Source organism: Oryx dammah, unplaced genomic scaffold (assembly GCF_014754425.2).
Source record: "Oryx dammah isolate SB20612 unplaced genomic scaffold, SCBI_Odam_1.1 HiC_scaffold_5, whole genome shotgun sequence".
Taxonomy (NCBI): domain Eukaryota; kingdom Metazoa; phylum Chordata; class Mammalia; order Artiodactyla; family Bovidae; genus Oryx; species Oryx dammah.
The window spans coordinates 70,661,396-70,683,697 of record NW_024070189.1 but is presented as its reverse complement, the minus strand read 5'-3'; positions in this window follow the sequence as shown (position 1 = coordinate 70,683,697).

Here is a 22,302-nt window from a genome sequence, read left to right as displayed (position 1 = left end):
TCGAGTGGAACAGGCGCCCCGGCCTTGCTGGTCAGTATGTGACTGATGTGAACCCAGGATATAGGAGTACCTGGCACGTGCTTCGCCTGTGATTCTGTGATGACAGCCGGCACTTGTTGAGCATTCTCAACGTACAAAATTTAGTACACTGGTTTATTTCATGTAGGTCTTCACCTAGGAGCTGGGCCCTGTTTTATTAACCTGTTTTATAGATGAGGATGGTGGAGCACAGAGAGGTAAGAAACTTGCCCAGGGTCGCAAGGCTGGTAAGTAGTGGAGCTTGGGATTTGGATCCCTGGAACCTGTCTTCTGAGCAGGAAAAAAACTGGAGAAAACCTAGGTGATTTTGGTTTGGCAGTGAATTTTTAGATACCAAAAATATGATCCATGAAAGAAATGGTTGATGTTAGACTTTTATTAAAACTTTTAAAACTTCTGCTCTGTGAAAGCAACTGTTAAGCGAATGAAAAGACAAGCCATAAACTAGAAAAAAAATTTGTAAAGCATGCCTGATAAAGGACTTGTACCCAAAATATACAATGAGTTTTAAAATTCAACAGTAAGATAAAAACCCAAGTAAAAAACAGGCAAAAGATCTGAACAGACACTTCATCAACAAAGATATGCAAATGGAAAATAAGCATATGAAAAGATGCTCAACATAATTTGTCATTAGGGCATTGCAAATTTAAAACAACAATGAGACACTAATACATACCTGTTAGAATGCCTAAAACCCAAAAAACTATCAAGTGCTGGTGAGGACGTGGAGCAATGGGAAACATTCTCACTGTTGCAGGTGAGAATGCAAATGATAAACTCACTTTGGAAGATGGTATGGTAGTTTCATACAAAGCCGAGCATAATCTTACCATATCAGTGAGCTCACTGCTAGGTACTTTCCCAGCTGACTGAAAATTTGTGTCCTCACAAAAAACTACATGTGAATGTTTTATGGCAGATTTATTTGTAGTCACTTAAGTACAAGAAGTGACCAAGATTTCCATCAGTATGTGAATGGATAAAAAAAAACTAGTGGCACATTTATACAGTGGAGTACTATGCAGCATTAAAAAGAAGTGAGCTACCAAGTCACAGAAAGACACGGAGGACCATAAATGTGGCTGAGTGAAGGAAAACAGTCTAGAAAAGGTATGCAGAGGATTCCCTTTTGGTCCAGTGACGGGGACTTCGGGGGGCATAGATATGATCTCTGATTAGGGAAGTAAGATCCTAAGTGAGCCTTAATGTATGCAAATTTTAAGAAAAATTAGGAGGCAAGAGGATCACAGGAAGGAATGCACACTACGGGAAGAAAATCTAACTGCCTTACATTACAAAACAGCCTCACTGAAGAGGATATGGGAGAAGGTGCTGACCTAAGTAACACTGGAAAGTATGCCATCTGTAAGACTAAAGTCAAAAAAGTGCATGTGTGCAGGATCCTCTAGTAGTTTCCCTTAGGGATGTGGTATGCTTGCTAAATTGGAGAAGGAAATGGCAACCCACTCCAGTACTCTTGCCTAGAAAATCCCATGGACAGAGGAGCCTGGTGCAGGCTACTGCCCATGGGGTCGCAAAGGGTCGGACACGACTGAGTGACTTCACTTTCATGCTTGCTAATTTGCTTCAGCCATGTCTTGACTCTGTGATCCTATGGACGGTAGCCCACCAGGCTCCTCCATCCATGGGGTTCTTCAGGCAAGAATACTGGAGAGCGGGTTGCCATGCCTTCCTCCAGGGAATCTTCCCAACTCGGCGATCAAGCCTGGGTCTCTTACATCTCCATTGTCAGGTGGGTTGCTTACCACTAGTGCCACCTGAGAGGCCTTGGGGGCTTGGGGTATGGCATAACAATTCTGCATATTAGGATTGGAGAATCAAGTGACTGGACGGTGGGAGCCAGTTTCCTTACTATAGAGTAGGAGTTTTTTAGCAAAGAGCAGAATGCTAGAATGATTCATGTGATGATGGATGAAAGTTGAATAAATCATTATGAATTTGCATTAAACTTAATTATACATAGAAACATAGATATGTGTATACACAGGTATCACACCTGTGTATTTCCTTGTTCTGTCAGCTGAGAGGACCTGGAAGCAATGGCACTCCAGTAGCAATGAGCACACTAGTGCTCACATCATGGTTTCATTCTCCAGTGACAGGAACCACGACTGCTGGGATAAATGGTTGAGTCAAAGGCTAGGGTGGAAAACCTACAAGATGAGCCTGGAGCATCTTTTAGTTTCAGAAAGTAAGGAAATGTTTTTTTTAAGATTGATGGGGGGGAGTGGTTGCTTCCCTGGTGATCCATTGGTTAAGATTTCATCTTCCAATGGAGGGGGTGCAGGTTCAATCCCTCGTCAGGGAGCGAAGAACCCACATGCCTCATGGCCAGAAAAACAAAACATAAAACAGAAGCAATATTGTAACAAATTCAATAAAGACTTCATAAGTGGTCCACATAAAAATTCTAAAATAAATTTTTTTAAAAAAATTCAGAGTATTGTCAAAGGAACACAGGAGCCAGCTTAAAGGGTTCTCAATGGGCAAAACTGGGACAACTGTAGCAAAAACAAAGGAATATGGGGTTATGACCCAATGTATAAAATAAATACACTGATAAATAGGAGAAGAGAGAAGCATCTTATGCAGAATTATTTCACATAATTTACGCAGATGCTCTGCCCTCAAGGAAAGGGAGCATGACTACCCGTTGTTTAAGCTGTGGACTGCTGATAGTGACTTCCTTCCAGAGTACAGTGTGGAAACGTGTGTGTTGGGGGAGAGTAACTCTAGAATGGAAAAACAAACACTACCCCAGCCAGGTGATCAAGGACACCACCGACAGTGATAAGTGATCTTGATCGTATTATCCTTGATATGTTGTAATGAAAATGATACTTTATGTCAGTGGTCTTCCTTCCCCAAATCAAAATCCGAGTCTAGTCATAAGAAAATCAGCAGGACTTCCCTGGTGATCCAGTAGTTGGAAATCTGCCTGCCAGTGCAGGGCACACAGGTTTGATCCCTGGTCCAGTAAGATTCCACATGCCACAGAGCAGCTAGGTCCATGTGGCACAATTGCTGACACCCAAACGCTCTAAAACCTGCGCTCTGCAACAAGGGAAGCCACCGCAATGAGAAGCCCACAGACAACAACTAGAGAGTAGCCCTGAGCTGGCCGCAACTAGAGCAAGCCCACACAAAGCAGCGAAGACCCAGCACAGCCAAATAAAAAGGAAGGAAGAAAGTAGCCAACACACAGCTGGTATATATTTTTTTAAAGTTTTAAAAATAACAAATTCCAATAGATTGTATCTTAGAAAACACCTGACCAGTGCTTCTCAAATCTGTTGAGGTCATCACATACAAGAAAAGTTGGAGAAACTGTCACAACCAAGGGGAGCCTAGGAGACATAACAGTAAATGTAATATGGCATCTTCAATGAGCTCTTGGAGCAGAAAGAGGACATTAGGTAAAAACAAAAATTGAATAAAATACAGTTTTAGTTAAAAAAATGTATTAGTATTGGTTCAGTAATTGCTGTGTAATAAAGGTACATACCAGTTGAAGTTGTTGATAATAGGTGCAGGTAGATGGGCACATAATAATATCTGCAATTTTCCTGTAAATCTAAAAATGTTCTTTAAAATAGTATTTTTCAAAAAAGAGGAAACAAAGCTATGTGGGGGAAGCCAAGAGGAGGCTGCTTTTGAAAAGCTGAAGTCTAAGTAGCCCTGGTTCATGGAGGTTGAGCAGGGGTAGTTTCAAAGGCACATGCTTTCCTCCTCCTGGTTTCCTCTACTTGCCTGTCTAGTCCTCAGTTCCAGCCCAGGTTCTTCTGTGAGTCTAGAGTTCAAACAGAGAGGCTTCAGGTTGGGGCAGGAGATGTTTGGCAGTATCTAAAGACATTTTTGGTTGTCACAACTGAGATGATAACAGGCATGTAGTTGGTAAGAGGCCATCAACGTCCAACATCGTACAAGACAACCCCACCCCCAACAAATAATTATCCAGCTTCAAGTTCTATAAGAGATGGGAATACCAGACCAGCTTACCTGTCTCCTGAGAAACCTGTTTGCAGGACAATAGCAACAGTTAGAACTGGACATGGAACAATGGACTGGTTAAAAGTTGGAAAAGGAGTATGTCAAGGCTGTATATTGTCACCCTGCTTATTTAATTTATATGCAGAGTACGTTATGTGAAATGCCAGGCTGGATGAACCCCAAGCTGGAATCAAGCTTGCCAAGAGAAATAACAACCTCAGATATCCAGATAATGCCACCCTAATGGCAGAAAGTGAAGAGGAACAAAAGAGCCTCTTGATGAAAGTGAAAGAGGAGAGTGAAAAAGCTGGCTTAAAACTCGGCATTCAAACAACGAAGATCCCATCACTTCATGTCAAATAGATGAGGAAACAATGGAAACAGTGACAGACTTTATTTTCTTGGGCTCCAAAATCACTGCAAATGGTGACTGCTGCCATGAAATTAAAAAAACGCTTGCTCCTTGGAAGAAAAGCCACGAGAAACCTAGACAGTGTATTAAAAACCAGAGACATCACTTTGCCAACAAAGGTCCGTCTAGTCAAAGCTATGGTTTTTCCAGTGGTCATGTATGGATGCTGGGCTTCCTCAGTGCAGGTACTTCCAAATCAGAGGGAGGAAGGGACAGTGGCTAAGTCAAAAAAGAGAGACTATCATTTCCCCCCCATTTAAGCTAGACTATCTAATTGGATTACTCACTTGGGTGATGTTTGGTTCCAGAATTTCAGGACGAAGCACAGGAGGCTTCTAGGAAGAAGCTGCAGCAGGAGAGCCCAGAAGCTTCAGACAAGACACAAAGCAAGGAGTACTGGGGCCCAGCAGAAATGGCTGCCCTGTGGACACTGACAGAGCATTCAAGGGCTACAGGACAGGACTCCTCCACTTTGAGAAGAAATCTTGTTTCTTTGGGTCTGGAGCAGGGCCAGTACCAGTCCCCTTGGAGGTTAAGGACTCTTTAGGAAGAGCAGCCAGACAAGTTTGAGATGGCAGAATCCCCCAGAATCCACAAACCATAGAGATGAGATGGGTCTATTCTTAAGTATTTGTTGGGTTTGTTACTTTCACTAGCGAGCCAGTTGCCAGCTGCAGGGACTCCTTGAGGCCATGTCACAAGTCCTATCACCTCAGGCCATGGCTGTGAGAGAGTAGGTCTCCTTTGCACCCAGAAGTAGGTTGGAGGCTTAGCCCTGGATTGAACTTGTTCTTCTGGACCTTCCCATTCTCTTCTGGGAAACTCTCCATCCAGCATGCAATCCAAGTGCATAGTGGAGTTTGATGGCAGAAGAGGAGAAGGAACCATATGAGATACTGTGGTCAGCCCTGACATTGAGTATCTCAGGTGTAATAACCAGGTGTAATGTCTGGGTTAAACCAGAGAAACAGAATTAGTAGGAGATATATTATTTATATATATGTGAAACTGACTCATGTAATTCTGGAGGCAGGCAAATCCCAAGATCTGAAGGGCGAGTCATCAAGCTGGAAACCCGGAAGAGCTGATGTTTTTATTTCATTCTGAGTTCAAAGGCCTGAGAACCAGCGAGCCAGTGTTGGAATTCCAGTCCAAAGGCTGGCAGGCTCAAGACACAGGAAGAGCCAGTGTTTCAGTTCAAGTCTGCAGGCAGGAAAAAACAGGTGTCCCAATTCAAAAGCAGCCAAGCAAGAGGAATTCTCCCTTACTAGGGGGAGAACTTTCTGTTAGATTCAGGCCTTCAACCAATTGGGTGCAGCTCACCCATATTAGGGAGTGCAATCTGCTTGATCAGTCTGCTGCTGCTGCTGCTGCTAAGTTGCTTCAGTCGTGTCCGACTCTGTGTGACCCCATAGATGGCAGCCCACCAGGCTCCCCTTTCCCTGGGATTCTCCAGGTAAGAATACTGGCGTGGGTTGCCATTTCCTTCTCCCGCTTGATCAGTCTACCAATATAAATATTAATCTTATCTGAAAACACTCTCACAAACACACCCAGAATGATGTTTGACCAGAATGTCTGGGCTCCCTATGGCCTAGAACAGGTCAACCCATAAAATTAACTGTCACTTTGGGTTTCCTGAGCTACCAGCTCTGCCAGGTGGATCTAGTAAGGCAAGGTGCCTTGTCCACCTCATTGGACCTCACCCTACTCATCATCAATCTCTTCCTTGAACAGACCTGAAAGGAAATACAAAGTTTCTCTGCATTTTTGACTCCAGCAGCCATGAAATTGCACTTTGCTCAAACTCCTACTATCAGAGTCCTTAACTGGCTGAGGGCCCCAGCTGCCACACTTAAAATCCATCATATGCTTTACTGAGAGCACACCTCCTGTGGGTTGCTCTAGTCCTCCACTCAGAAAGGACTCCTTTTTTGGCACCCAAACATCTCTCTCCCTCTCACTTGTGGTCAGACTTTCATGGAAATGACAACTTTCCCTATCTCTTCTGGCTCCCTCCCTATTTCAGGCATTTCCCCCAATAAAATAATTGTGCAGTTAATCATCTCTTAGTGTCCACTTGTCCAGGGATCTAGACTGACACACCGATTTCTCCTCCTTCAAAGAGGCAGTGTTATCTAGAAAGAGCACACATTTCAGAGTCAGACAGACCTGGACTGCAACCTGAACTTCCCCCACTTGCTGTGTATCATCTTATTTGAGTCACAATGTCTCTGAACTTCAATTTGGCCAGAGTTGTTGAATGATTAAATAAGATATTAAAAGATAAGAAGCTTGAAATCCAAATTTCTTTCTGTAATTTAATATCTCAGTCTATTTGGGCTGTGATGACAAAAAGATCATAAATTTTTTGTTGTTCAGTCGCTAAGTCCTATCTGACTTCTTGTGACCCCATGGACTGCAGCACACTGGGCTTCCCTGTCCTCCACTGTCTCCCGGAGTTTGCTCAAACTCATGTTCATTGAGTCAGTGATGCCGTCCAACCATCTCACCCTCTTCTCCTCTTGCCCTCAATCTTTCCCGGCATCAGGGTCTTTTCCAACCAGTCGGCTCTTCCCATCAGGTGGCCAAAGTATCAGAGCTTCAGCTTCAGCATCAGTCCTTCCAGTGAATATACAGGGTTGATGTCCTTTAGGATTGACTGGTTTGATCTCCTTGCTGTCCAAGGGACTCTCAAGAATCTTCTCCAACACCAGAGTTCGAAAGCATCAATTCTTCAGCACTCAGTCTTCTTTATGGTCCAACTCTCACATCACTACTGGAAAAAACATAGCTTTGACTAGACGGACCTGTGTTGGCAAAGTGATGTCTCTGAGTTTTAATACGCTGTCTAGGTTTCTTGTGGCTTTTCTTCCAAGGAGCAAGTGTCTTTTAATTTCATGGCAGCAGTCACCATTTGCAGTGATTTTGGAGCCCAAGAAAATAAAGTCTGTCACTGTTTCCACTGTTTCCTCATCTATCTGACATGAAGTGATGGGATCTTTGTTTTTTGCATGTTGAGTTTTAAGCCAGGTTTTCACTCTCCTCTTTCACTTTCATCAAGAGGCTCTTTTGTTCCTCTTCACTTTCTGCCATTAGGGTGGCATCATCTGGATATCTGAGGTTGTTATTTCTCTTGGCAAGCTTGATTCCAGCTTGGGATCCATCCAGACTGGCATTTCACATGATGTACTCTGCATATAAGTTTAATAAGCAGGGTGACAATATACAGCCTTGACGTACTCCTTTCCCAATTTTGAACCAGTCCATTGTTCCATGTCCCGTTCTAACTGTTGCTTCTTGACCTGCATACAGGTTTCTCAGGAGACAGGTGAGGTGGTCTGGCATTAACATTTCTTTAAGGATTTTTCAGTTTGCTGTGATCCATGCAGTCAAAAGCTTTAGTATGTAGTAAAGCTTTACCAACAAACATTTATTTCTCACAGTTCTAGAGGCTGGAAAGATCAAGATCAAGGTGCCAGCATATTTGTTGTCTGGTGAGGCCCTCTTCCTGGTTCATAGGTTGTTATCTTCTGGCTGTGCCCTCACGTGTCAGAGGGACAAGGGAGCTCTCTGGGCCCTCTTATATGGGCACTAATCCCATTATTCAGCGTTCCACTCATGACCTAATCACCTCCCAAAGGCCACCGTCTCCTAATACCATCACATTGGGGGTTAGGATTTCAATACACGAATTTTGGAGGAGGGCGACACAAACATTCAGCCTATAGCATTTAGCTACCAGTGCTGCACTACTGCTGTCAATTTTGATAAATGCACCATGGTTATGTAAGATATTAACCTTAGGGGGAGGTGCGCAAGGGATCTGTAGAAACTTTCTATAATATCTTTATAATTTTCTTATAAATATACAATATTCCCAAAGGGAAAAAAAATTAAAGATGTTACAAATGAGCGATGTAGCAGTTGCTCAATAAGTGACATGAGCCTGCCCTACCGTTCAGGCTGGCAGAACTGAGAACTGCCTCTGCCACTGCGTCTGCCCGAGCCATGACCCCTCACCCACAAGTAAGGTTTGGTTGTGGACTCCCCAAGCTGTGATATTGGAAAGAAAGAGTATTGTTTCATTTAATAGAAAGGTCACTATTTGGTTGTCTGATAGTTCAGCACTGAGTACTTGCTCACCTAGGAAGGGAGGAAGAAGTTGGTCCTTGGTAACTATCCCCAATGTCCCTGCATCACAGAGGCCTCTCTGACTCCCATTCTAGCGTTCACAGGCATGCGTCCGGACACATACGCAGAAGTCCCGTTTATTGTCTCTCCCCTGCCCCCATCCCTCTAGAACATCATCCTCCTGGGTTCAGAGCTGAGGTGTCACTATTATAGCCTCGGTGCCCAGGACGGTGCCTGCTGCCTTGTAGTTTTTATGGAATTGAAGTTCCCTGGTGTGGGTTCCAGCCCCCAGGTTCAGCCACTGTTTTTTGGGCCTCCTCTGCCCTACAGGCTGGTGTCTTGTTCTCCTATCCTGCCCTGAAGACCTAGTACCACCCTTCCCCCATACCTGGGCTCCCTCTTTGTTCACTGGCTCTTTCCACCTGTCTGCCAGCAGCTGCCATGCTCTCTGCCAGCCTTAATTCTGCTTCATTTAGGCTCATTTGTACCAATTTCCTTTTAAAGAACTCCCCTGAAGAGCAGCACCTGTTCTGGGAGGCCCAGCTCCCTTTTCCTAATCAGCCCAGGGCCTTGTAGGGGAGGCACCCCTGACATGGCACTTTTCTCCCCTCTGGGAACTAGCTGGAGCAGAGCCCAGTTCGCAGGCCCAACAGCAGGTATTTCCTGGGAAGCCTCTGCCAGGACAGGAGCAAGCCTGGAGAGACTCAGAGATGCTCAGTTCCTGCCGGGCTTGTGGTCGGTAGACATTCTGCGAAAATTCTGAATTTAAGAAGACGGGAAGGCCAAAGTGCTATAGGAGCTGCCTCCCCTCCTGAGGCAAGGGGAGTCCTCACTGCGGGGCTTTAGACCTCAGACTGTCCTGAGGGCTACAACCCAGGATGAGGGTCTGTTCTACTTGGGAAATTGGAGTGAGGAGGAAGTTTGGGAGAGGTGTCCTTGCCCCAGGGAATATTTTCATTTCACCCTGACAGCTGGCAAAACCAGAAGGCCTCATCGACATAAATTTTTGCCCAACCAGAACTCCCCTTTCTGTGTAGTCTTCTAGAATCTTGTCTCAGCATGAGGAGACCTGACTCTGCTAAGCACATTTTCACATCCTCCTCTCACTTCTGTGCTGCAGAAAACTCATTAGCACATTTAATTCCTCTTGGTTTTCACAGAAATGAAACCAAAGCGGGAAGTGGGGGAGGCAGAAACAGAAGGGCCTAGGAGACTCACCTGGAAGAGAAGACATTCCCGGGGCTGGGTCAGCCGGGGTCATAGGATGAACTCTGGCCTCAACTAGATGAGGTCTGAGTCCCATCTCCACCATTAATTCACTGCAACCACAGGCAAGTCGCTGAATCTCTTGGAGCCTTGGTTTGCACATTTCTAAAGTAGAAGTTTTAATACCTGGCTGCTGAGAATAAACGAGATAACATCAGTATCTAGTATAGTACGTGGTATTTGATACATAAGGAGTACCCGATGAATAGTACCTTTCATTACCATTGAAAGGCTTCAAAACAGTGAATGAGGTCATCTTTATCTTTTTTTTAAATTATGTGACTCTATATGAAATCTCTGGAATAGGTAAATCTATAGAGACAGAAAGTGGTGGCCAGCAACAGCAGGAGAGGGAATGGAGGGTGATCGCTGATGGATATAGTTTCTTTTGGGGATGAAGAAAATGTTGCAAATCTGATGGTAGTGATGATATTGTAACTCTGTGGATATGCTTAAAAGCCATTGAATTATATCCATTGAATGGGTGAATTACTTTGGCCACTTGATGCCAAGAACTGACTCATTTGAAAAGACCCTGGTGCTGGGAAAGATTGAAGGCAGGAGGAGAAGGGAAGGACAGAGGATGAGATGGTCGGATGGCATCACTGACTCAATGGGCATGAGTTCGAGTAAGCTCTGGGAGTTGGTGACGGACAGGGAAGCCTGGCGTGCTGCAGTCCATGAGGTCGCAAAGAGTAGGACACAACTGAGCGACTGACCTGAACTGATGTGATGGGTGAAATATGTCTCGATAAATCTATCACTAGCATGCATTTGGATGGCGCATTAGAGAGATGAAAGACAAAATATTAAACCTTTTAAAGTAGACTTTTTGCTTTCTTTTTAGATTGGAGACCACTTTTATCTTACCTCAGAGAGTGTCACATGACCTCGTTATGTCAACAATTCTAACCTAAAAGTCTACTGGATCTTGCTGAGGATCGGGAGGACCTCACAGATAGGCCTTGTAGAGAGATACGGGCCATTTCCACAACTACACAAGAGGAATGTGGCCTCAGACCTTGAACTCACGGACTTTTTTTAAAGACAAATCTTCTAGTGTTGACCTATTTGGGGCTGCGTTGGGCTTTAGTTGCGGTTTGTGGGCTTCTCACTATTTGTGGTGTTCAGGCTTAGCTGCCCCGTGGCATGTGGGATATTAGCTTCCTGACCAAGGATTGAACTCATGTCTCCTGAATTGCAAGGCAGATTCTTAACCACTGGACCACCAGGGAAATCAGGAACTCACTGACTTTTTAAACTAAATGCTATTAGCTAGACTGTCCTCCCAGAGAAGGCAATGGCACCCCACTCCAGTACTCTTGCCTGGAAAATCCCATGGATGGAGGAGCCTGGTGGGCTGCCGTCTATGGGCTCGCACAGAGTCAGACACAACTGAAGCAGCTTAGCAGCAGCAGCAGCAGACTGTCCTCCATATAACGTTTGTATTGGTCTAGATTAAAAAGAAAAACAAAAGCAAACCCTCCACAACAACAAAGAAAGAAATGTGTGTTTTCGGGGCTCTGAGAATGTGGCACAGAGAACTGGGGCTGTGTTCCAACATTATAGATTTCAGAGTGTGTCTCCTCCTATGTAGTCTCTATCTGGGAGTTGATATGGAGGTGGCTTTCTGGTGCAAAAGAAAGTTGATGGCAAGAGTTGAACAAAAGAAAAACGTAGGGCTTAGAATTAAGTATTGTATTAAGAAAGTAAACTGTCTAAGGCGAATGATCTAGAACACATTCTAGATTCCCAAACTAGAGCAATGGTCCTCACCCTGGCCACCCACTAGAATCACCTGTGGAGCACTGAAAATGATGGTGCCTGGGTCCACCTCCAGGGGTTCTGATTGAGTTGGTCGGCATAGTACCTGGGTCACCAGGATTTAAAATCTCCCCAGATAATTCCAGTGAGCAGCCATAGTTGAGCATCCCAGGTCTAGAGTGTTCTAGGCCTCAGTTTCTTTGGTCCAGGAACGTATTTACAAAGGATTGTAGTAGGTGGGACAGGGCAAGGATGAGCTCCCTCCTCTATGGGAATAGTGCACATTTCAGAAGACAGGTTAGTTGTGTATGAAACAGCAGGACCCTAATGATCCTTACCCCGCAAGTCTTCTGCCTGCCTTTTGTCTGTGGAAAACTTTAATCAGAGAATAAGTTTAATTAGAGAAGTGAGAAATGTGGAAACAAAGAGAAATTAGAGAAGTGAGAAATGTGGAAACAGAGGCGACTAACTAGTAATAACGCAGTCATTAGGCATAGTCAAGGACCTTAGTTCTTTCTCAAGGGCTGTAGATAATATTCTGAGCCACGTCGTGTGAGCTGTCTTATCGATACCAAAACCCCAGGTGGAGAAGTTAGCTACACGGTGACCAGACTGTACCCAGGACTTGAGCTGCCACAATTCTGATAATTGACTGCAGAGAAATGGAAATAAGTGGACTCTGGAACTGAAGATTAATGGTACCTAAAACAATCAAGAGATGCTGGTCAGACCACTGATGACCAATTTGAAGACGACTGTTAGAGATGATTGTGCTGTTTCTGCATGTGACACCCCGCCCCCCAACCATCTGTCTATAAAAGCTCTCACCCCTGCTTGTCAGGGGTGGTGAATCAGCCTTTGGACAGATGTCTGCCATCCTCTCCCCCCAGCTGCCAGCATCTGAAATAAAGCAAACTTTCCTTTCCACCAACCTGGCCTGTTTATTGGCTTTGGGGTGGTAAGCAGCCAGACCCTCCCACACATACCTTTTGGTAACATGTGTATAAGGGCCAGTCTTTACCCAGGAATGGAAGTGATCAAGTTTAGTTAAAGTAGGAAATGTCATGACTCCAGACAAAGAGCCTAAACAGTGAAGGCAAGACTGGAAGCAATCGTGGAGGGCCATGTCATAGCTTAGTGGCTTTCATGCCCCACCGTAGATCCAGAGGGTGTCCTGGAGAAGGGGACCCCAGGGAGGAAGGGAGTAGGCTGGAGGGGCACCGGGCAGCATGTTCTGCTGGACTGCTTTGTTGCCTTGGTCTCAGAAAAGCTCCAGTCCTGGGCTTCCCTCTCCCTTGAACATTTTAGGGCCTTTTTAGGAGATGGGATCACTCCCCTCACCAAGTCTGGGAGTGGAGTTCCATGGGAGTTGGCCGGGCAAGGGAAGGAGGGAAGGTTGAGCTGGACTTTGAAATGTGGGTGAGCTCTCTAGCAGAAATCATCAGGGTGTCTTGGAATGTCACTTGAGTGGGACGTTGGAAGTCCAAGAAGTTCTTCTTTGGTGTTCCAGTATTTCTTTCAGAATCCTCTATGATGCTGACTGGTTTAAAAAAAAAAAAAAGGAAAAATATTCAAGTCAGAAGTCAGTGGATTGGACTAGAACAAAGATCTCATAAAAATGATCTCAAGAAATGATCAGTGTCAGATCCGGCCAATGCATTGCTGCTAAGTCACTTCAGTCGTGTCCGACTCTGTGCAACCCCATAGACGGCAGCCCACCAGGCTCCCCCACCCTGGGATTCTCCAGGCAAGAACACTGGAGTGGGTTGCCATTTCCTTCTCCAATGTATGAAAGTGAGAAGTGAAAGTGAAGTCGCTCAGTCGTGTCCGACTTTGCGATCCCATGGACTGCAGCCTACCAGGCTCCTCCACCCATGGGATTTTCCAGGCAAGAGTACTGGAGTGGGGTGCCATTGCCTTCTCCAGGCCAATGCACTAAGAGCTAATAATTTAGATCGAAGGGGGCCACAGAGACAGGCTGATTTGTTTCCAGTTACTCTTTTCTACTGTGACAAGTGAAAAATAAAAAAATTAGCAGCAACAACTGCAACTCGTAGAAGTCAAAGATCGTAGATTAAAATGGCCTTCCCAAAGGATAGATGCATGAGTGCATGTCCAAGTCTTTGTCACTCAATGGACTGTGTCCTGCCAAGCTCCTCTGTCCATGGGGTTCTCCAGGCAAGAATACTGGAGTGGGTGGCTTTTATCTTCTCTAGGGGATCTTCCCACCCAGGGATCAAAACCTGCCTCTCCTGTGTATCTCCTGCAGTGCAAGTGGATTCTTAGCCACTGGGCCACCAGGGAAGCCCCCAAAGGACAGGTGGTAATCTCCAAACTGCCGACAGTTAATGAAAGGGGGGCTGCTTTACCGGTGCTGAGAATGAGCGGGAAAAGGTTCAATAGATTGTTGGCACAGAAACATATAGAATAAATTTTGGCCCTGAATCCAAAATGAGGCTTCTCTCTCAACTGTAATATTAAAAAGAAGAAATTTTCATTATAGTGTTTGGTCTGTATTTACTTCCTGTGGAAGCTTTTACTGAGGTTATCAACCATTCTGGGGGAAATGATTGTGGACATAATGAAAGTTACAATGAACACTACACTTTTTTTTTTTTAAAGTAAGAAAGTGCTTCTATTGCTTAGAAAATCTCAAACATTCTGGACTGAATTCTTAAAATGTATGTCAGTATGCTCTCATAAAAAACATAAAGTGAGACACTTATGTAATTAAAAAATTTAGTAGCCACATTGAAAAATATATAAAGGCACAGTTGAAACTCATTTTAATAATATGTCTTATATAACTTGGTATTTCCAAGATACAGCATTTCAATATAAATCAATGTATTCATTTTCATTAATGCAGTATTGGAAATGACATATATACCTAGCACATCCACCACAATACAAAAATATCTAATAGGATGCAATTCTAAGGTGAAATGTAGTCCTACCAAAATAGTACATTGCTTCAGTTTTTAAATTAACATTAAAAGTTCACTGCAGTTTGTGAAGATAGATTCTGAGCAGCCACCTTTTGGTCATCAGTATCTAATGAGCTTCCCAGGTGGTGCTTGCGCATGGGTGGTCAGTCGTTAAATCGTGTCCAACTCTTTGCGGCCCTATGGACTGTGGCCCACCAGGCTCCTCTGTCCATAATATTTTCCAGGCAAGAATACGGGAGTAGGTTGCCATTTCCTTCTCCAGGAGTCTTCCTGACCCAGGGATCAATCCCACATCTCCTGCTTTGCGGGCGGATTCTTTACCTGCTGAGCCATGGCACAGTAATAAAGAATCTGCCTGCCAATGCCGGAGAAGCAAGAGACTTGGGTTCGATCCCTGGGTTGGGAAGATCCCTTGGAGAAGCAATGGCAGGCTAATTCAGTATTCTTGCCTGGAAAATCCCAGAGAGAGGATCCTGGCGGGCCACAGTCCATGGAGTCACAAAGAGTCAGATATGACTGAGCAAGCACTCAAGAGATATAGTGAGCACTTTGACTAAGGATTTGTGTATTTGGATACAACTACCGGAGCATTGCTTGAGAACCTAGCATATGGACAACAGTCCTCAAAACCCCTAGGCCATTAAGGGGAGGATATATCTGAAAAGGCACCAAGTATCTGAAGGAGGTCATTTTACAGCCAAGATTACTTAACCCTCAAGGATCGCATTCAAAACTGATGGAGAAATCAAAAGCTTTACAGACAAGCAAAACTAAGAGCATTTAGCACCACCAAACCAGATTACAACAAATGTTAAAGGGACTTCTATAGGCAGGAAGCATAAGAGAAGAGACCTACAAAAACAAACCCAAAACAATTAAGAAAATGTCAATAGGAACATATATATCAATAATCACTTTACATGAGTGGATTAAATGCTCCATCCAAAAGACACAGATTGGCAATAGATACAAACACAAGACCCATATATATGCTGTCTACAAGAGACCCACTTCAGACCTAGAGACACATATAGACTGAAAGTGAGAGGATGGAAAAATATATTCCATGCAAGTGGAAATCAAAAGAAAGCCAGAGTGACAATTTGCATATCAGACAAAATAGATGTTAAAATAAAAAATATTACAAGAGATAAGGAAGGATACTACATAATGATCAAGGGATCAATCCAAGAGAAAGACATAACAATTGTGAATATTTATGTACCCAACATAGGAGCACCTCAATACATAAGGCAAACACTAACAGACATAAAAGGGGAAATTGATGGCAACACAATAATAGCAGGGAACTTTAACACCCCACTTACACAAATGGACAGATTATCAAAATAGAAAATTAATAAGTAACACAAGCCTTAAATGACACACCAGACCAGGATATTTTCAGGATATTCTAACCAAATGCAGAAGAATACACTGTCTTCTCAAGTATACATGGAACATTTTCCAGGATTTGGGTCACAAATCAAGCCTCAGTAAATGTAAGAAAATTGAAATCATATCATGCATCTTTTCTGACCACAGTGCTATAAGATGATATCAATTACAGGAAAAAGATTATAAAAAACACAAACACATGGAGATTAAATAGTATGTTTCTAAAACACACACAAATTACTGAAGAAATCAAAATGGAAATAAAAAAATTCCTAGAAACAAATGACTATGAAAACATGGTAACCCAAAACCTATGGGATGCAGTGAAAGTGGTTCTAAGAGGGAAGTTTATAGCAATACAATTCTACCTCAAGAAACAAGAAAAACAGAGAATAGACAATCTGACTTTACAACTAAAACGATTAGAAAAAAAAGAACAACAAAAAAACCCAAAGTTAGTAGAAGGAAAGAAATCACAAAGATCAGAACAGAAGCAAATGAAAAAGAAATGAAAGAAACAGTAGTAAAGATTAATAAAATTAAAAGCTGGTTCTTTGAGAAGATAAAATTGACAAACTATTAGCAAGACTCGCCAAGAAAAAAAGGGAGAAGAATCAAATCAATAAAATTAGAAATGAAAAAGGAGGGGTTACAACAGAAAGCAGAAATACAAAGGATCAGAAGAGACTATTACGAGTAACTATATGCCAATAAAGTGGACAACCTGGAAGAAATGGACAGAGTCTTAGAAAAGTTCAGTTATCCTAGACTGAATCAGGAAGAAATAGAAATTATGAACAAGCCAATTACAAGTGCTGAAATTAAAACTGTGATCAAAAATCTCCAAAAGAAAAAAAAAACAACAAAACAAAACCAAAAGCCCAGGGCCAGATAGCTTCACAAGTGAATCCTATCAAACATTTAGAGATGAGCTAATGCCTACCCATCTGAAACTGTTTCAAAAAACGTCAGAGGAAGGAACTCTTGCAAACTCATTCTACAAGGCCACCATCACCCAGATACCAAAATCAGGTAGTAAAAGTTTTAGTTGCTTCATTGTGTCTGGCTCTTTGTGATCCCATGGACTATAGACACCACCCGCCGCCAGGCTCCTCTGTCCATGGGATTCTCCAGGCAAGACTACTGGAGTGGGTTGCCATGCCCTTCTCCAGGGGATCTTCCTGACTCAGGAACTGAACCCAGGTCTAACACATTGCAGGCAGATTCTTTACCATCTGAGCCACCAGGGAAGTTAAAACCAGTAAAGACATCACAAGAAAGAAAATTACAGGCCAATATCACTGATGAACATAGATGCAAAAATCTTCAACAAAATTCAATGAAACAGAATTCAAGAACACATTAAAAAGACCATAGACCATGATCAGGGCCTCCCTGGTGGCTCAGCAGTAAAGAATCCACCTGCAGTGCAGTACCTGCAGGAGACACAGGTTTGATCCCTGGGTTGGGAAGATCCCTGGGTTGGGAAGATCCCCTGGAGGAGGGCATGGCAACCCACTCCAGTATTCTTGCTTGGAGAATCCTATGGACAGAGGCGCCTGGGAGGCTAGAGTCCATACGGTCACAAAGAGTTGGACACGACTGAAGCAACTGAGCATGCCTGCATGCACACCATGATCAAGTCAAGTTTATCCCAGGGATACAAGGATTCTTCAATACACACGAATCAGTCAATATGATACAGCATGTTAAAAAATTAAAGATAAAAATCATATGATAATCTCGATAGATGCAGAAAAAGCTTTTGACAAAATTCAGCACTCATTTATGGTAAAAACTCTTCCAAAAATGGGCACAGACAGAACTTACCTCAGCATAATAAAGGCCATATATGATAAATGAAGAGAAGAGGAAAGCAAGGAAGAGAGGGAAAAGTACATCCAATTAAATGCAGAGTTCCAAAAAATAGCTAGAAGAGACAAGAAGGCCTTCTTCAATGAACAATGCTTAACAATAGAAGAAAACAACAAATGGGGAAAGACTAGAGATCTGTTCAGGAAAATTGGAAACATATAAGGAGCATTCTGCCCAAAGGTGGGCACAATAAAGGATAAAAATTGTAGAGCCCTAGTAGACTCTGAGAGCTTCCCTGGTGGCTCAGATGATAAAGAATCCACCTGCAAAGTGGGAGACCTGGGTTCTATCCCTGGGTTGGGAAGATACCCTGGAGAAGGGAACGGCTACCCACTCTCGTATTCTGGCCTGGAGAATTCCATGGACTATATAGTCCATGGGGTTGCAAAGAGTCAGACATGACTGAGTGACTTTCACATGTTAGTAGACTCAGAAGAGATCAAGAGGAGATGGAAAGAATACAAGGAATAACTGTACAGAAAAGACCCAAATGAACTGGATTACTATGATGGTGTGGTTAGTCACCCAAGAGCCAGTCATTCTGGAGTGCAAAGTCAAGTGGGCCTTAAGAAGCACTGCTGTTAATAAAGCTAGTAGATGGAATAAAATTCCAAAACTATTCAAATTCCTAAGGGATGATGCCATAAGGTTTTGCATTCATTATGTCAGCAAATTGGGAAGACCCAGCAGTGGCCACAGGACTGGGAAAGGTCAATCCTTATGCCAATTCTCAAAACAGGTAGTACCAAAGAATGTGCTAACCATTGGACAACTCCACTCATCTCCCATGCTAGTAAGGTCATGCTTAAAATCTTGCATGCTAGGCTTCAGCATAATGGTGAACCAAGAACTTCTAGATGTCCAAGCTGGGTTTAGAAAAGGAAGAGGAACTAGAGATCAAATTGCTAACATTCGCTGAATTATAGAGAAACAAAGGAATTTCCAGAATTCATCTATTTCTGTTTCATCAACTATGATAAAGCCTTTGACTGTGTGGATCATGACAAATTGTGAAAAGCTCTTAGAGAGATGGGAATACCAGACCATCTCACCTGTCTCCTGAGAAACCTGTATGCAGGTCAAGAAGCAACAGTTAGAACCCTGTGTGTAACAGCTGATTGGTTCAAGATTGAGAAAGGAGTATGACAGGGCTGTCTGCTGTCACCCTGTTTGCTTAAGCTATATGCTGAGCACATCATGAGAAATGCCAGGCTGGATGGGTTACCAGCTGGAATCTAGTTAGGCAGGAGAAACATCAACAACCTCAGATATGCAGATGATACCACTCTAATGGCAGAAAGCAAAGAGCAACTAAAGAGCCTCTTGATGAAGGTGAAGGAGGAGATTGAAAGAGCCAGTTTAAGACTAAATATTAAAAAAAAACTAAGAGCATGGCATCCAGCCCCATTTCTGCATGGCAAATAGACGGGAAAATGTGGAAATAGTGACAGATTTCCTCTTCTTGGGCTCTAAAATCACTGCAGATGGTGACTGCAGCCATGAAATCAGAAGACAATTGTTTCTTGGCAGGAAAGCGATGACAAACCTAGACAGTGGGTTGAAAAGCAGAGACATTACTCTGCCAACAAAGGTTCGTATAGTCAAGGCTATGGTCTTTCCATTGGTCACATATGGTTGTGAGAGCTGGACTGTAAAAAAGGCAGAACACCAAAGAATTGATGCCTTTGAACTGTGGTGCTGGAGAAGACTCCTGAAAGTCCCTTGGACACCAAGGAGATCAAACCAGTCAATCTTAAGGGAGAACAGCCCTGAATATTCACTGTAAGGACTGACGCTGAAGGTGAAACTCCATTATTTTGGTCATCTGATGTGAACAGATGACTCATTGGAAAAGTCCCTGATGCTGGGAAAGATCGGAGGCAGGAGAAGAGGGCTTCAGAGGATGAGATGGCTGGACAGTATCACTGATGCAGTGAACATGATCTTGGGCAAACTCCTGGAGATGGTGAGGGAAAGGGAGGCCTGGTGTGCTGCAGGCCATGGGGTTGCAAAGAGTTGGACATGACTGGGCAACTGGACAACAACAACATGATAAACCTACAGCAAAACATTATTCTCAATGGTGAAAAGCTGAAAGCATTTCCTCCAAGACCAGGACCAAGACAAGGGTGCCCACTCTTGCCACTATTATTCAACATAGTTTTCAAAGTCTTATCTACGGCAATCAGAGAAGAAAAAGAAAAGGAATCCAGACTGGAAAAGAAGAAGTAAAACTCACTGTTTGCAAATGACATGATACAATACATAGAAAATCCTAAAGATACTATCAGAAAATTATTAGAGCTAATCAGTGAATTTGGTAAAGTATCAGGAAACAAAAATCAATACACAGAAATCACTTGCATTCCTATACACTAACAACAAAAAATCAGAAAGAGGAGTTATGGAATCATTCCCATTTGCCATTGCAACAAAAAGAATACAATAGCTAAGAATAAGCCTACCTAAGGAGACAAAATAGCTGTGTACAGAAAATTATAAGGCACTGATAAAAGAAATCAAAGATGACATAAACATATGGAGAGATATTCCATGTTCCTGGGTTGGAAGAATCAATATTGTGAAAATGACTATACTACCAAATGCAACCTACTGATTCAGTGCAATCCCTATCAAATTACCAACGGTATTTTTCACAGAACTAGAACAAAAAATTTCACAATTTGTATGGAAATACAAAAGACCTGAAAAGCTAAAGTAGTCTTGAAAAAGAAGAATAGAGCTGGAGGATTCAACCTTCCTCACTTCAGACTATACTACAAAGCTACAATCATCAAGACAGCATTGCACTGTCACAAAAACAGGAATATAGACGAATGAAACAAGATAGAAAGTCCAGTCATAAACCCATGCACCTATCAGCACCTTGTCTTTGACAAAGGAGGCAAGAATATATAGTGCAAAAAAGATAGTCTCTTCAATAAGTGGTGCTTGGAAAAGCCACGTGTAAAACAATAAAATTGGAATACTTTCTAATACCATATACAAAGATAACCTCAAAATGGATTAAAGATCTAAATGTAAGACTAGAAACTATAAAACTCTTAGAGCAAAACATAGGCAGAACACTCTTTGACAGAAATCATAGCAAGATCCTCTATGACCCACCTGTTAGAGTAATAGAAATAAAAGCAAAAATAAACAAATAGGGCCTAATTAAACCTAAACGCTTTTGCACAGCAAAGGAAACTATAAACAAAGTGAAAAGACAACCCTCAGAATGGGAGAAAATAATAGCAAATGAAATAACTGACAAAAGATTAATTTCCAAAATATACAAGCAAACAAAACAAAACAAATATACAAGCAACTTATGCAACTCAATACCAGAAAAAGACACAACCCAATCAAAGAGTGGGCATAAACAGACATTTCTCTAAAGAAGACATACAGATGACTAATAAACACACGAAAAGATGCTCAACAACACTCATTATTAGAGAAATGCAAATCAAAACTACAATGAGATATCACCTCATACTAGTCAGAGTCAGTTCAGTTCAGTTCAGTTCAGTTGCTCAGTCGTGTCCGACTCTTTGCGACCCCATGAATTGCAGCACGCCAGGCCTCCCTGTCCATCACCAACTCCCGGAGTTCACTCAGACTCATGTCCATCGAGTCAGTGATGCCATCCAGCCATCTCATCCTCTGTTGTCCCCTTCTCCTCCTGCCCCCAATCCCTCCCAGCATCAGAGACTTTTCCAATGAGTCAACTCTTCACATGAGGTGGCCAAAGTACTGGAGTTTCAGCTTTAGCATCAGTCCTTCCAAAGAAATACCAGGGCTGATCTCCTTCAGAATGGACTGGTTGGATCTCCTTGCAGTCCAGGGGACTCTCAAAAGTCTTCTCCAACATCACAGTTCAAAAGCATCAATTCTTCGGCGCTCAGCCTTCTTCACAGTCCAACTCTCACATCCATACATGACCACAGGAAAAACCATAGTCTTGACTAGATGGACCTTTGTTGGCAAAGTAATGTCTCTGCTTTTGAGTATGCTATCTAGGTTGGTCATAACTTTTCTTCCAAGGAGTAAGTGTCTTTTAATTTCATGGCTGCAGTCACCATCTGCAGTGATTTTGGAGCCCACAAAAATAAAGTCTGACACTGTTTCCACTATTTCCCCATCTATTTCCCATGAAGTGATGGGACCGGATGCCATGATCTTCGTTTTCTGAATGTTAGGCTTTAAGCCAACTTTTTCACACTCCACTTTCACTTTCATCAAGAGGCTTTTTAGCTCCTCTTCACTTTCTGCCATAAGGGTGGTGTCATCTGCATAGCTGAGGTGATTGATATTTCTCCTGGCAATCTTGATTCCAGCTTGTGTTTCTTCCAGTCCAGCGTTTCTCATGATGTACTCTGCATAGAAGTTAAATAAGCAGGGTGACAATATACAGCCTTGACGTACTCCTTTTCCTATTTGAAACCA